The sequence below is a fragment of the Symphalangus syndactylus genome, chromosome 9 (assembly GCF_028878055.3).
Source record: "Symphalangus syndactylus isolate Jambi chromosome 9, NHGRI_mSymSyn1-v2.1_pri, whole genome shotgun sequence".
Taxonomy (NCBI): Eukaryota; Metazoa; Chordata; class Mammalia; order Primates; family Hylobatidae; genus Symphalangus; species Symphalangus syndactylus.
Genome location: NC_072431.2, coordinates 69,371,603 through 69,388,641, shown reverse-complemented (window position 1 = coordinate 69,388,641; position 17,039 = coordinate 69,371,603). Strand labels below are relative to the sequence as shown.

At 41.3% G+C, this 17,039-nt stretch overlaps 1 protein-coding gene across 15 annotated transcripts in view; it reads left to right on the top strand.

The window, feature by feature from the left end:
• Nucleotides 1-17,039, top strand: part of CALN1 (calneuron 1) — a 676,810-nt gene that overhangs the window by 144,127 nt on the left and 515,644 nt on the right. The window contains exon 1 of one of the 15 annotated variants that reach the window (XM_063646436.1): nucleotides 594-609. The exons of the other annotated variants lie outside the window; for them this stretch is intronic. The gene's annotated coding sequence lies outside the window, so the exon portion shown is untranslated. Of the gene's footprint in view, nucleotides 1-593; nucleotides 610-17,039 lie in introns of those variants that run through there. 15 annotated transcript variants of the gene reach the window in all.

Genomic DNA, 17,039 nt, shown 5'->3' with positions numbered 1-17,039 from the left:
AACCTGACTATGTTGACCTCTTGATCTTAGACTTCCAGCCTTCAGGCTATGAGAAAATTAATTTCTGTTGTTTAAGCCACCCAGTCTGTAGTCTTTTGTTATGGTAACCTGAGCAAACTAAGCTACTAAAGTCTTAAAAGTGCTGTTCTAGAGAACTCTCAACAATCAATGTTGGGTACAGTGTGCAGTTATTTCCCATATATCAAATAATCCCTGACCTCTCACCATCTTGGGAGAGGACTCAGCCAGCAGGATTCTCTCAAACTTTGCAGAAAGCTGTCTAAGGCTTTCGGTTTGATACAGGTGTCTGAGCAGCTAGAAGTGTATGGTGGACTTAGCAGGACCACTTTACGTGGGGATCTTGAAGGAAGTTACATAGAAATTCATCACAATTAAATCCTTCCATATTCAACTTATTAATTAAAAGAGATCAAAACAGCCTTAAGAAGGAGCCTTAACAAGCAATGGAACTTTTTTTGTAATTACTTTCAGAAAGAACAACTCGAAATCATCTGCCAAAAGCATTCCTGTCGGCAGGCCAGCGCCGGCATCCTTGTGAAGCTGGTAAAGAATTTCTTCCAGCAGGAGTGTTCATCTAATTACCTGAAGGTTTGCAATCCTCCACAATTCTCTGGGGGCCAGTCCCAATCAAAATCAAAATTGGGATGGGAGGCACATGTTTGTCCTGGCTGACACAGCCAGTTGTTAACACGGGCCCTTAAAGGGCTCCGACCCAGGCTTTCTCTCTTTGGAGGCCTGGGCTGCAGACAGCAGGTCACATGTGAGGCTGCAGGTCACTCTAGCCGTGGCCATGAGACAGTCTTGGTCCTGTCTGAGGGCTTCCTGGGGCCTTACTCCCACGTGAAGGAAATTCCAGCCAGGCTCTTTCATTTGTAAAATCATTTAAATTTCTCTCTAGCTGTAAAAATGAAATAGACCCATGGCACTAAGTGTGGAGAGGTTAAACAACTAAGTATACAATGACAGTAAGTTCATCACTCAGCAATAACTAGTATTTACATTTTGGTTTATATCCTTTGAAGAACTTTATATATCTATATAAATATATATGTATGTGGCTAGGTAGGCCAGGTAATTGTATTTATATAGTTGTGATTATGCCCTACATAGGATTTTATGGCCTGACCTAATAAAAGTAATGTAAGCATAGGATAATAAAAAAACAATATAAGTAGATAGACGTAAAAAAGACGCTGGCAGCTATACCCCCCCATGTCAGAGGCAAGCATTTTAAGCCATTTTTCGTCTCAGTGATTCTGGTAGATGAAATCACTCCAAGTAAAGTGCTTACTTGATTTTTTTAAAAATTCATTTTAATTTTGTAGAGATAGAGTCTTGCTATTTTTGCCCAGGCTGGCCTGGAACTCCTGGGCTCAAGCAATCCCCCCTTCCTGGCCCCCGAACACCTTGGCCTCCCAAAGTGCTGGGATTACAGGCATGAGCCACTGTGCCCAACTTTACGTGGTTTTGAGCATCCACTTGAAATGGGATCTCTCCATCCTCTCCTTTGAAAGACAGGAAGAACATGGAGTCTTTCCCCTTTCCCATCCCAGTCTCTGCCAGTCACATTTTTATTTTTCCAATCTGAATTGAATAGCTTTATTGCTTTAGCTCATAAACTTAAGTCTTTCTTTATTAACTTGAAACCATACCTTTGGACCTCCCAGTCTGAAAGACGGTGGTCTGGGGGGAGGGCTTAGCACCTCTTCATTTCTTCTTTTTTGCAACTTGTCTTCTGTATTACTGACTCTTAGAGTGGCAGCACTTACATTTGTTCTCTATCTGAAATTTCCATGATTCTCCTATTAATTTCAAATTCAAAACCAAAGATTTTGTGAATATGATTACTATGATTATGTAAATAATTACTCACTGCAGAAACAAATATGATATAAGTAATCCCATGACAGTTACTTTTTATTTTCTCGAGACAGAGTCTTGCTGTGTCACCCAGATGGGAGTACAGTGGCGTGATCATAGCTCACTAAGCCTTCATCTCCTGGGCTCAAGGGATCCTCCTGCCTTGGCCTCCCAAAGTGTTGGGATTACAGATGTGAGCCAGCACACCCCACCTAGTGCTGTAACATTTATAAGAGAAAAGGATAAATAAATTGGAAAAAAGAGTGAAGGAGGGAGGTCGAGTCTACTCTCATTGTATTTATTTAATATTTGATATTGATGCTGGCTGCTTCTTCTCACTAAGCATATGCAGTTTCTTTTCTTTTTCTTTTTCTTTTTCTTTTTTTTGAGACGGAGTTTCGCTCTTGTTGCCCAGGCTGGAGTGCAATGGCGTGATCTTGGCTCACCGCAACCTCTGCCTCCTGGGTTCAAGCGATTGTCCTGTCTCAGCCTCCCAAGTAGCTGGGATTACAGGCATGCCTCACTACGCCTGGCCTGTATTTTTAGTAGAGACAGGGTTTCTCCATGTTGGTCAGGCTGGTCTTGAACTCCCGACCTCAGGTGATCTGCCCACCTGGTATGCAGTTTCTTTAACGCACTGATGCTGGAAGTTCACTTCTTCCTGTCCTCCTTGGCACTGATTTACAACACCTGCCCCCACTGTGGTCTTCTGGGCTCTCACCTCATTGTTAGAATCCATCTCATGAATTAGATCTCATTTTCTCTCATTTCTTGGATTCCTTTTGCATGTTGCTGAAATAATTCACTGAGCGATGCTTTTTAGGTGATGTCTATGAATTGTAAACTTCCTTTTCTTTTTTTTTGAGACAGTGTCTTGCTCTGTCACCAGGTTAGAATGCAATGGCACAATCGTAGCTCACTGCAGCCTTGAACTCCTGAACACTTGGGCTCAAGGGATCCTTCTGCCTCAGTCTCTCTGGTAACTGGGACTACAGATGCATGCCATGAAGCCCATATTCTTTTCTTCTTTCTTTTTTGTTTTTTGAGACCGAGTCTCACACTGTCTCCAAGGCCAGAGTGCAGTGGCACGATCTCGGCTCACTGCAACATCCGCCACTTCCTGGGCTCAAGCAGTTCTTGTGCCTCAGTCTCTGGATTAGCTGGGACTACAGGTGCACACCATCACACCTGGCTAATTTTTTGTATGTTTTATAGAGATGAGGTTTCACCGTGTTGGCCAGGCTGGTCATGAACTCCTGACCTCAACTGATCCACCCGCCTTGGCCTCCCAAAGTGCTGGGATTACAGGTGTGAGCCACTGCGCTCAGCCTGTTTTCGTATTTTTTGTAGAGATGGGGGCTTGATATGCTGGCTGTTCTGGAATGCCTGGGCCTCCCAAAGTACTGGGATTACAGGCCTGAGCCACCACGCCCAGCCAAATTGTAAACTTTCTAAGCCCCTGTCTTAATTGGATTTTGACTGGGTGTAAATTAGTTTTTCCTGTGATGTCCAGACCACTTGCTCCAGTGTCATCTCATGTCTGATGATGCTGATGTGCAGTTTAATGTCAGCATGATGGCCATTCATTAAAACGTCTGTTCCTTCCTCTAGGGCTTTAGGTGCTTTCTTTAATTCTGATGTTCTGAAATTTTATGAGGTTTGGCTCTTTGTGGGTCTTTTCATTTATCCCATATAGCAGCTGACAGGCATTTTCAGTCTCGAGCTTCATCTCATCCGCTCTAGGAATTTCTCTTGAATTATTTCCTCTCTGTGGTCTCTGTTCTCTTGTTCTGAAATGCATCTGCAGTAATTCACTGTGTATACAATTTGAATTTTCTCTCCTATTTCATCAGTTTTTTAAACTTTCTTAAATTCCTCATCTCAGACTGTTTTTTTAGCAGGCTCTCAGCTCTCCCTGAAGCATTACATTAAAATTCTTCCAAGGTCTCTTCTTTTTTCCAGAATCATCCTTGCTGTGTCTGGGGTCACCTTTTCTGTCCTGCTTGTGGGTGACACTGGTTTTCTTGAAGTGTCTGGCAATCTTTGTTTGGTCATTGCCATTCCTGGCGTTTCTGAACGTGATGGGCTATGATAAGAGGCAGGTTTTAGTAGCAGCCTTTCTCTCTGAATGAGACCAATGGCTGCAAACCCTTTTATAGCAGTGGGGCATGTTGACCAGCAGGCTTCATCGTAGAGTTCAAGACTGGGAAGGGGTGAACAGGATGCCCCATGTAAATGCGGGGGGACGAAGGCCTTACTCTGGGGGATCAACCTCAGATCTACTTCTCAGGCAGATCACTGCTTGCTTTTTTTTTTTTTTTTTTTTTGAGACAAAGTCTTTGCCCTGTCGCCCAGACTGGAGTACAGTGGCGTGATCTCAGCACACTGCAACCTCTGCCTCCAGGGTTAGAGCGATTCTTCTCTCTCAGCCTCCGGAGTAGCTGGGACTACAGGCGCGCACCACCAAGCCAGGCTAATTTTTGTATTTTTAGTAGAGACAGGGTTTCACCATGTTGGTTAGGCTGGTCTCGAACTCGTGACCTCAAGTGATACACCTGCCTTGGCCTCCCAAAGTGGTGGGATTACAGGTGTGAGCCACTGTGCCCAGCCTGCTTGCTTTTAAGAGGATCTTTTTCTAGGGGTGGGAAACTCAGCAAGCTGATCTAAGTGAAGGACTTAAATCAGTCACCCCTGGTCCACCTTGTCTCCAGTCCAGATCTTAGCACCTGCGGACTGGGACTATACTCTGTGTGCTCTCAGCGCTTCTCCCTCCACCACTTTCTTTCCAGTTTGCATGCTTTCCAGCCTGGCTTCCATCTGCCCAATTACATCTGTAAAGATGGATGAATTCATCCTGCCCTCCAGGGATCTGCCAAAGTTTTTGGGCCAATGACGGTCTTTCCCTGATATTCTATGCTTATTTACATATTTATTTATTTATTTGAGACAGAGTCTCACTCTGTCACCGGGGCTGGCGTGTGGTGGCGCGATCTCTGCTCACTGCAACCTCCAACCTTGGGGGTTCAAACGATTCTCCTGCCTCAGCCTCCAGAGTAGCTGGGATTACAGGCACCTGCCACCATGCCCAGCTAATTTTTGTATTTTTGGTAGAGACGGGGTTTCGCCATGTTGGCCAGGCTGGTCTCGAACTCCTGACCTCAAGTGATCTGACCCCTCTTGGCCTCCCAAAGTGCTGGGATTACAGGCATTAGCCACTGTGACCTGCTATAAATATAATTAAACAAATACAATTTATGCTTAAATATATACATCTGCATTTATGCATTTATTCCATTTTGTTCCCCATACCATGATTGTAATAGAATTTTAGGAGACAGAAGTGTGTTCAGTTTTCTCAGTTGAAATACTTTTTAGAGTTAGTGATATAAAGATTTTGGATGTCATTAAAATTTTAGTAAGCATCATTGATCCACAACATACTCTGATATTGAATGTACTTTGCTAATTGATTTCTGTACTTTTAACTTTTTTTCTTGTTTTCATCTTTTTTTGTTGTTGTTGTTGTTCATTAAAAATACAACGCAGTGCCTTTTCTTGATACACAAATCTTTGGTTACATCTCAGGACAGACTTAAAAAGAAGATAGATTTACAGGGTCAAAGGGCCAGAACTATTTTTTTCAGACTTGTGATGCAAAATGGCCAAATTACTTTCTCTGAACTGTTGTTTCAGTTGCTATGAAGTATCAGTCCCATTACATTCTCACCAGTATGTTAAAAACAACTTAAAAAAGGGCTGGGCACGGTGGCTCATGCCTGTAATCCCAGCACTTTGTGAGGACGGGGTGGGCGGATCATGAGGTCAGGAGTTCGAGACCAGCCTGACCAACATGGTGAAACCCTATCTCTGCTAAAAATACAAAAAATTAGCTGGGCATGGTGGCGTGTGCCTGTAATCCCAGTTACTTCAGAGGTTGAGGCAGGAGAATGCTTAAACCCGGGAGGTGGAGATTGCAGTGAGCCGAGATCGCGCAGTGAGCCCACTGCACCCCAGCCTGGGTGACAGAGCAAGACTCTGTCTCAGAAAACAACAAACAAAACAAAACAAAACAAAAGCTAGAAACAAAAACCCTCCCCCATTGAAAAAGCAGATAACATGGTCAGGCATGGTGGCTCAGGCCTGTAATTCTAGCACTTTGGGAGGTCGAGGCAGGAGGATCTCTTGAACGCGGGAGTTTGAAACCATTCTGGGCAACACAGCAAGACCCCAAGGTCTTTTTTTTTAAAAAAAAAAAAAAAGCAGATAAGAGCATCTCTTAAAAAATTGTATTTGTTTGGTTACTTGTGAGATCAACTATTGTTTTTGCATACTTTATTAGTTCTTTGTCTTTCCAGTTTTGTGAATTGTCTGGTCATATAGTCTTTGCGTTCCCTGTTTGCCTATTACCTTTATTTATGCTGTTTATAATGTTTAGAAGTTTTTATTTTTATACTGGCAAGGCTATTCATCTTTTCCTTTGTAATTTCTTTTGTTTTACTTAAACGCTGAATGTCTCTTAACTATGAAAGATAAGTTAAATATTTACATGTATTTCACTCTAGGCTTTTCATTTTTATTTTTTAGTTTTCTCCTCTTAAATAGTCTCTTATTTTGTTCATGCCTTACTGCATTAAGAGAATTTCTAGGATAGTGTTATTTAATAGTGGACATAATGGGCTTCTTGTCTTTTTCCTTGTTTCATGGTAATGTCTCTGCCTGATTTTCAAAGGGGAGGGCATGTAAGGTGTTTTTTTGGAGTGTAAGAATAAAAGGAGGAAATTATCTAGAGTAGAGAATGACACTGACGCCTTCAATTGCCCATATGCCCTCTGGTCTGGTGTGAAGTGTTGTTTAGGAAAAGGAGAGCATCTCACACTGGGAGGTATTGTGGTACTTTCCAGTGACTTGTGACAGAAGTGCCTGGTTAGGGGGATTGTATTAGTCCGTTTTCAAGCTGCTGATAAAGACATACCAGAGACTGGGCAATTTACAAAAGAAAGAGGTTTAATTGGACTTACAGTTCTACATGGCTGGGGAGGCCTCAGAATCATGGAGGAAAGCAAGGAGGAGCAAGTCACGTCTTACGTGGATGGCAGCAGACAAAAAGAGGGTTTGTGCAGGGAAACTCTGCTCACTCCCCTCCCCCTTTTGTTTTTAAACCATCAGATCTCTTGAGACTCATTCACTATCACAAGAACAGTGCAGGAAAGATCAGCCCCCATAATTCAATCACCTCTCACCAGGCCCCTCCCACAACGTGGGAATTCAAGATGAGATTTGGGTGGGGATGCAGCCAAACAATATCAGGGATTTACAGATTTTATTAATTTGCTTCAACTAGACTAATAGATAATAGGCAAGAGGCTTTACAAAACGTCCACCAAGAAACCTCAGCTTTTGATCTTGCTGATCTAACAGGCCCAAGTGGGCCCCAAGACAGTGATGAAGCTGACATTTCCTTTGTTCCCAAAAGGAGCCCTTCATTAGTTACTCTATGAGTTAGAACAGTGAGGAGTTCATCAGATTGGACAGAAGTTGGCCAAAACGATTAACAAACTTCCAAAAGACAATTTAAAATGTAGATCTCTATTGACTCTCACTGGCCTTCCACTGAGATGGAAGATGGCTGCAGGTGGCTTTTGTGCCACAATAAAGTGTGCTGCTTATTTCGGGGTAAAGTTCTTAAATGAATTGTCAAACACAAATAAGAGTTGCATGCTTTCTGTCATAAACAGTCAAATGATCCACATTTTCTGGTCTTTTCTGAGATGGCGGGATGTTGTTGGCCATACACAGGTAAAGATGAAATTTTAACAAAGATTGAGGAAATCACTGCTTCTCAAAGGAACCCTATGCTGTGGAAAGAACATTTTTGAAAATAGATGTTTTTGGAAATGTTTCAACTATTATGTGATTTTGTAGCCAAAAAAAAAAAGAGATGGTGAGTGCACTATCTACAAACTCTACTCTGTAAAGTTCAAAAATCTGGAAACAGAACTTTGTCAACTGTGTGAGAAACTTCCAAATGAAGAGATCAAGGGAGTTTCAGACTTATTTGTTAAAAATGTGAAAGTGCAACTGCTTTCAGTTTGCAAAATCATCCATTGACGTTAGGGAAGATGAAACTTTACTAGCCAAATGTCAGCAAAAACCTTGGCATGCTTGTCAGATGGAATTGAAGAATGAATATTATGACTTCGTAAATACTGCCAATGACATTTTTCTTCCATGTGGATCTGTGTCTCTTACGGAGGTGTAGTTTTGGTTATGGCAGACATGAAAATAAAGTCTGGAAATAAACTCAACCCAAAACCAGATCTTCAAATTACTGTATAACAAAGTGTTATGTCAAGGTTTTCAGTAAGTGTGAATAATACTAAATCATCTTGTTTTCACTAAAAAAATTCAATTTCTATATCTTGAGAGCAAAGTTATTCATTTAACCAGTGTTTTAAAATTTATTAGTCTGGAGTTGCATGTAGAATTCCCATATTTCAGGATGTTATCTATTTATGCTTTCTATATTTGTTTTAATAAACTCGTCAGAGATTTGTTGTTTATTGCTTTTGTTTTGGAGCTCTTTCAAATTACCTGTTTTCTAGTTCACTGCTTTCATTATTTCCTTTTTTTTCTATTTTCTTAATTTATTTTGTTGTTATTTTTTAACTAAGAAGTTAGCATTGAGGACTTAGTTTTTTTTCTTCTTTAAGATAAAGAGAACACTTAAATAACAAAACTTTTTTTCTGAATGTTCCTTTGCTACACTCTGTGATTTTAAAAAATAAGTATTGTTTTTGTTATTTTTAAAAATAAGTGTTGTTTCCATTTTCATTAATTTAAAGATAGCCCGTAATTATAACTTTAATTTAAATATTGACCTAGGAAATATTTAGGGGAATATAATAAAATTTTCAATTTTGGCTTCTGTTTTATTTTAAAAAAATTTTATTTCCATAGGTTTTTAGGGAAGAGGTGGTGTTTGGTTACATAAATTCTTTAGTGGTGATTTGTGAGATTTGGGTGCACCCATCACTTGCGCAGTATACACTGAAAGTATTGACTTTTATTATTGTCTCTACTTATATTCAACTGTGGTAGACCAACTTTTTAAATACCTGTGCTGAAGTTTGCTCTGTGGTCTTATATTTGATAATTTGACGGATCTCTGGGGGACACACACACACAGAAATGCACACATTAAATTAGCCTTCATAGTCTAATACCCACTTTTCGTCATATCCTTTTTGTTTTTATTTTTTGTCCAGGTAATTTACCAGAGGCTTAGAGGGTGTCTTAAAGACTTCAACAATTTTTAAAAATATGTATTTATTTATTAATTACTTTTTTAGAGACAGTCTTGCTTTGTCGTCCCAGCTGGAGTGCAGTGGCAACATCATGCTCACTGCAGCCTTGACTGCTTGGGCTTAAACGATCCTCCCACCTCAGTCTCCCAAGTAGCTGAGACTACAGGTGTGCACCACCACACCAGGCTGTTTCTAAATTTTTCGTAGAGATGAGGTTGCGCTGTGTTGCCCAGGCTGGTCTCGAACTCCTGGCCTCAAGTTATCCCCCTGCCTCAACCTCCCAAAGTGTGGGGATTATGAGTGTGAGCCACTGTGCCCAGCCAATTTTTCTTTATATTTAAATTATTTTTACTTTACAGTGCTATGATATGGTACATAGACGTTTATGACTAATATGCTATCATTTTCAATTTTACCCTCAAACATAAAATGACCTTCATCATCTTTCACTTGGACTTCACTGTACTTCAGTATTTTTTAGTTTGAATTGTTTGAAGTGAGAACTTTGTTTTCTATTACGTTTGACTTAAAATATTTCCTCATGATTTACTTCATAAACTCCTCTACTTACTTCAATTTAAGTGACCCATTCAAGGTGGCAGGAGGTGGAGATAGTGTTGTTTTTGTGGCTGCTTCTGGAGGAATCTTCAGAAGCCATTATTATTCTGAAGGAAACTGAATCTAATTTTGTTTTTTTGTGGGTATGCTCTGTCGCCCAGGCTGGAGTGCAGTGGTGTGGTCTCGGCTCACCACAGCCTCCGCCTCCCAGGTTCAAGTGATCCTCCTGCCTCAGCCTCCCGAGTAGCTGGGATTACAGGTGCGCACCATGATGCCTGGCTAATTTTTGTATTTTTAAGGACAGGCAGGGTTTTGCCATTTTGGCCAGGCTGGTCTCAAACTCCTGATCTTGAGTGATCTGCCTGCCTTGGCCTCCCAAAGTGCTGGGATTACAGGTGTGAGCCACCGCGCCTGGCCAGTAACCTGTATTTTCTACCTGAATGCTCAGAGCATTTTTCCTTATCTTTGAAGTTCAAAAACGTCACCTGGAGATCTATCTCTGTCAGTGTCCTAAGCTAACATGGGTGTTTTTTCTGCTATCAACATAGAAATGCAGAATAAAATAGAAAAAAAATATATTAAATGTGTCGCTCTGCTGGTCATCTGCCTGCTTTCTTACAGATTTATCTGCCTTTTTCTCCTGCTACCCTGCATGGTAGGGCTTGATGTTTGCAAACTACATTTCCATATTCCCTGGCAATAGGCTGCTGACTGATTTGGCCAAAAGGAGACAACACCAGGAAATGAAAAGGCGGGAAAGAGGCTGGGGTATTTTTTCCCCATCTCGATCTGCTTTTGATAATTGTCTCCAGCAGTGGCTGTCTCTTTTTAGTGGTTCTTGCTTTGAATCTTGGCAGAGCAAAGCCTTTCCATCTCTCCTTTTAGTTCCTACTGGGCAGCCCCTACCACGGTGCTAGATCCTTTTGGGAAACTCAACTTTGAGGTTCTGATAGTACCACCCTCTCCCTACGTCCTTCCAGACTAGGGGTGGGAATACGTTGCTGCCATCTCTAATCTCTGCTAAGTATTTCTGTTTGGCTTTTCCACCCTTCCAACAACTTAGTAGATAGCTGTTTTAAATCCTCTGTTGAACTGCCTGATACAGGCTCTGTTTTCCTGGCTAAGCTCTGACGAATAAAATCAGTTGGTTAGAAAGAAAGGAAGGAAGGGGAAACTCAGAGCCCAGGGAGATAAGCATAGGAGTGGGCGCTACTGAACAACAGGAACCTCCCTGCCCTCCAGAAAGCTCTGGTGATGGGGTTTTAATGTTCATGCAGAGACAAAAGATGTGGTCTTGGACTGGCACAGGCAGGAAGTAGGAAACGAGACTCCGGTTTCCCAGCCCCCTGGAATTCATGGACTAAATGTTTGTGTTTCTCCAAAAGTCATATGTTGAAATTCTTTTTTATTTTTTTGAGACAGAGTATTGCTCTGTCACCCAGGCTGGAGTGCAGTGACACGATCTCGGCTCACTGTAACCTCCACTTCCCAGGTTCAAGTGATTCTCTTGCCTCAGCGTCCCAAGTAACTGGGATGACAGGCATGCGCCACCATGCCTGGCTAATTTTTGTATTTTTAGTAGAGACAGGATTTCACCATGTTGGCCAGGCTGGTCTCGAATTCCTGACCTCAAGTGATCCACCTGCCTTGGCCTCCCAAAGTGCTGGGATTGCAGGCATGAGCCACTGCACCCGACTATATGTTGAAATTCTTATTGCCGATGTGATGGTATTAGCAGATAGGGCCTTTGAGAGGTGATTGGGTCATGATATAGTGACCCAATCACCTCTCAAAGGCCCTATCTGCTAATGAGTGGGAGGTGGAGGCCTCATTCACTAATGAGGTGGAATCTTCATGAATGTCCCCTTATAAGGGGACAAAGAGACCAGAGCTTTCTCTGTTGTCCACCCCATGGGGACACAATGAGAAGAGGGCCACCTGTAGACCAGGAAGAGGGTCTTCATCAAGAATTTGATCAAGCTGGCACCCTGATTTTGGCCTTCCAGGCTTGAGAACCATGAGAAATAAATGTTTGTTGTTTAAGCCACATATTCTGTTATATTAGGTTGGTGCAAGAGTAATTGCTGTTTTTGCCATTAAAAGTAATGGCAAAAAGTAATCGTTGGTGCAAGAGTAATGGCAGTAACTGCAATTACTCTTGCACAACCTAGTAGCAACTTACTATTCATGGACTAAATGTCTGTGTTTCCCCAAAAGTCATATGTTGAAATTCTTTTTTTTTTTTTTTTTTGAGATGGAGTATTGCTCTGTCACCCAGGCTGGAGTGCAGTGGCCCTATCTGCTAATACCATCACATTGGCAATAAGAATTTCAACATATGGTCGGGCTCAGTGGCTCATGCCTGTAATCCCAGCACTTTGGGAGGCCAAGGCAGGTGGATCACTTGAGGTCAGGAGTTTTAGACCAGCCTGGCCAACATGAGAAAATCCTGTCTTTACCAAAAATACAAAAATTAGCCGGGCATGGTGGTGCATGCCTGTCATCCCAGCTACTTGGGAGGCTGAGGCAGGAGAATCACTTGAACCCTGGAGGTGGAGGTTACAGTTTTCACTTACAGGTGGGAGCTAGACTCAGTCTCCCCACTGGCCCAGCAAAGTAGCAGTGATGCTTATTTCTTCCGAGATCAATGGCTGCAAAAGAGAATGGCTACAGTGACAAATCAAAACTCTAAGCCAGTGTTCCAGGGGATGTGCAGTCCAAATGTACACTACCTGTGTGGTGCAGGCTTCTAAGTTAAGGAATTAATGTAATGACTGGTTCTGAACTGGTGAGATGCCCTGTGTGATGGACGGGGTTCTCTGTGAACTTTGAACTCCAGTGGGAAAAGTGTCACCTGTTGGAAAGGCTGCTGGGGTTCCTCCCATCAACAAATGACAGGCCATACTGGGAAACAGTTTGTCACTGGGAAAATCAGAGTAGTACAAAAAGAGGATTAGTGCCTTCAGAAATGGAAATTATAAAATGACATTCTGAAGAAAAATATGAAACAAGTCAGTTAGAAGTGGTTAAAAGGGCCAGGCACGGTGGCTCACACCTGTAATCCCAGCATTTTGGGATGCTAAGGTGGGCAGATCACTTGAGGCAGGAGTTCGAGACCAGCCTGGCCAACGTGGTGAAATACCGTCTCTACTAAAAATATAAAAATTAGCCAGGCATGGTGGTGCACACCTGTAACCCCAGCTACTTGGGATGCTGAGGCAGGAGAATTGCTTGAACCCAGGAGGCAGACGTTGCAGTGAACCCAGATTGCATCACTACACTACAGCCTAGGCAGCAGTGAGACCTCTGTCTCAAAAAAATAAAAAATAAAAAATAAATGGTTAAAAGGTGAAAGAAAGTATAGGAATCAATGAAAGATTCATACTCAGTGAAAAATAAGAGGTGTGTTTGTAAAAGAATCAAGGTAAACTTCTGGAAATGGAAAATATAGTCATTTAAATGAAAAATTCAGTAGACAGGTTCAACCACAATTCAGTAAAAACTGAAAAGAGAAAGTACAAATTTGCAAATAATTTGAGGAGATTACTTCTAAGATACACAGAGAGGTAAAAATGTGAACAATTAAAAAGAGTTTAAGGAACATGGACAATACTATGATGTATCAGTCAAGACTTAATTCAAGAACCAGTAACCACTCTGGGTATTTTAAGCAGGAGGGGATTTAATATAAGGGATTTGATGCTTGCATAACTGTTCAAGGGTTGAAGGAGTGGATTTTAGGTGGTTGTCCAGAATGACTTCCAGAATAATTCAAAGTCAACTCTTCAGGAGAGTTGCTACCACTGAGGCTGCCACTGCAGTATGTTGTCCCTGCAACATTCTCTTGACTTCCGCACTTTTGGAGAATGGTCCCCTAGAGCTGTGATCTGGGGATTCAGAAGCCGTTGCTGCCACCATCATAACTGCTTTGTCACAGCCAGGAAACTGGAGAGTGAACAATGGAATGTTGCTGCAGGAAAATGTCATGTTTTCATGTCTTCTTTTCAATAGAAAGTCAAAACATGGCAAGGAAACAGCCAGTGACCTGCTGGAGCTAGCTCATAAGCTCATACTGGCTTATGAGAGCCCACTTTTAAATTTTAAGGGATTTCGTGATGTGATTATTAAATGTATCCTTTTTTTTTTTTGAGACAGGGTCTCATTCTCTGTTACCCAGGCTGGAGTACAGGGGTTTAATCATAGCTCACTGCAGCCTTGAACTTCTGGGCTCAAGCGATCCTCCAACCTCAGCCTCCCGAGTAGCTAGGACTACAGGCACATACCACCATGCCTGGCTAATTGTTGTATTTTTTGTAGAGATGAGGTCTTGCTGTGTTGCCCAGGCTGGTCTTGAACTCCTGGCTCCCACCTTGGCATCCCAAAGTGCTGGGATTACAGGTGTCAGCCACCACACTCAGCCTATGCATTCATTCTTAAAAATGGAATATAAACTTACAATGAAATAAATTAAAAAATCAAGGTAATAAATATTTAAAATTCATCACTTTCTAATCATTTTGCTACATTTTACTATTATTTGTGATCTTGTGGTTAATTTAGTCTATTGTGTCTGTGTGGCAGAGATACTGCATGGTGGTATGCTGGTATACTGCTGCACATCCCTTTCCAAATCCATGTTTAGTGGCACCATGTTGGGAGCTTGGAATTGGCCCTTGTGGGAATATTTACGCCATGAAAATGGAAAATGCTACACATCAAGAGTGTTTCTTTTTGAGACCGAGTGCTAAACATTTACCAGTATACCACTGCCTTCACCTCATGTCTCTATTGCAAATTTTGTGTGAGAGCTTTTGAATATTAGAACTAACTTTAATCCAGAGCCTTAGTAGCAAGAAAGTCTGGAAAATAGTTATTGGCTTCCCAGCTTCCTCAGTCGGATGAACTATGAATAACTTTTGGGTTAACCAGTCAAGAGAATCCAGCTTGAACAAAGAGGTCCAACGTACATCTAATAAGAGCTTACCAAAAAGAGAATAAAGAGATTTTGAGAGCACCTGTATCTGAAAACATAATAACTTAGAATTGTCCAGAATGAGTATGAATAGGTGAACAGCAAGTATACCTATAGATTTCTCATCAGCAACAAAACGTTTTCTAAGTGCTAAGGAAATCATTAATTTATAATTCTCTACTAGGTTAACCTTCATAATTCAAATGAAGTTAAAGACTTTTTAAGACAAAGACTTAGAAAGCTTGCCATTTATAGCCCCTTACTTACATTTACACTTCATTGAAAAATAAATTGAATCTGGAACAAAAGAGTAGCCCAGAAGAATCAATGATGAGCAGAAAATTGGCAAATTTGTGGCAAAGTTTAGATAAGCATCAGTTGTAAGAAACAATAATTCTGACTAATTTTGGGGGAGAAAGGGTTAAAAATAAGATTGAAATTAGACACTGGACAATAACATAGAAGGACAAAGCAGTGCAAAAATTATAAACAATCCAATACATAAGATGAAAAGCACACTTGTAGTAGAAGAAATTGAATGAGCAAAAGCCGTATAAAAAGATGCTTAAGCTAGCAGTGAAGGAAATCCAATTAAAAATGAAACAGTCTGCTAATACCAAGTTTTGGCAAGGCTATCGGGGAAATTGACACACTCCTAGACTAATGGTGAATCTGTAAATTGTCACAATCACTAAGGTGGTTTTAAAATACATCTAAAAATTATCTGATACTCCATTTTTCAAAAGGTGGAGTCTAATTACTTTCCCCCTAAGTGTTGGCTGTATTCAGTGACACAGTTCTAATGAAAACAATGTGGCAGAAGTGATGGTGTGTGATTTCCAAGACCAAGTCATAAGAGCCCCTGCCCCCATGTCTTTGATCACTTGTTTGGGGTGATCCAGCTCCCATGTCATAAGAACACTTGAGCAGCCCTATGGAGAGACCCACAAGAACGTGAGACCTTTTATGAACATCTCTTTCCAAATCCATGTTTAGTGGCATCATGTTGGGAGCCATGTGAGTGCTCCCAACTCATATTAACAAAGAGCTATGTGAGTGTGCCATCTTGGAAATGGATTCTCCAGCCCCGGTCAGGCCGTCTGATGATGGTGGCCCCAGTCAGTGTCTTGACCCCAATCAGAGGAGACTCCTTGAGCCAGAACCACCCAGCTAAGCAGCTCCTGATTCTGACCCACAGAACCTGAGATAATTAATATTTATTTTAAGCCACAAAGTTCAGGGGTAATTTATTATATACCAATAAATAACTATTATATACCAATAAATAACCCAATCACTTTGGAGTGCAATTTCACTAAATCCAATAAAGGTAAAGATTTGCATACTCAACAACCAGGTAGTATTTTATCTAGGTATGCAGTTCAGAGAAATTCCTGCAAATATACATGAAGAGACACACATGGGGGTATTTATTGCAGCACACTTTTCCATCAATTGTGTAATTTATATGTTTGGGTATTTATACAATGGAAAACTGTTGAGCAGTTAAAAATTAATTAGGCTGGGCACGGTGGCTCACGCCTGTAATCCTAGCACTTTGGGAGGCCGAGGCGGGTAGATCACAAGGTCAGGAGATCGAGACCATCCTGGCTAACATGCTGAAACCCCATCTCTACTAAAAATACGAAAAATTAGCCGTGCGTTGTGGCGGGTGCCTGTAGTCCCAGCTACTCGGGAGGCTGAGGCAGGAGAATGGCGTGAACCTGGGAGTCGGAGCTTGCAGTGAGCCAAGATCGCGCCACTGCACTCCAGCCTGGGCGACAGAGCAAGACTCAGTCTCAAAAAAAAAAAAGAAAAATTAATTAACTAGGTGTATGTGTATGGATTTAGATGGATCTCAGAAATCCAATATAGAGTGAACCATGCAGATTGCAAAAGCATATGGATAGTGTAATATTATTTATGTAAATTTAAAGATAGACAGCAATAATACAATATATTCTATGTAGTTACATCAAAATGTGGACAAATTTAAAAGCATGGACAGGAAGGATAATAGAGTTGTCACTGTAGAGGGAGGGAAGTGAAAGAATAGAGTAGGTGGTAAGGGTTTCAGTGTAACATGTTATTTCTTTAAAAAAATAAGCAAAGAAGGCAAAATATCATTAAATCTGGGTGGTGGGTACATGGGTGCATTATGTTATTTGCTAAAATTTCTGTTTCTTTGAAATATTCTTCATTGCCTTTAATGCAGATTTTCATTCTGCTACTGTTTTTGGATTTCTCCTTTGTTTGCAAATGCTTGCACCTTTTCCAAACCGGCTTACCTCTCAGCTTATTGCCTTTTCTTTTTGTCTTGATAT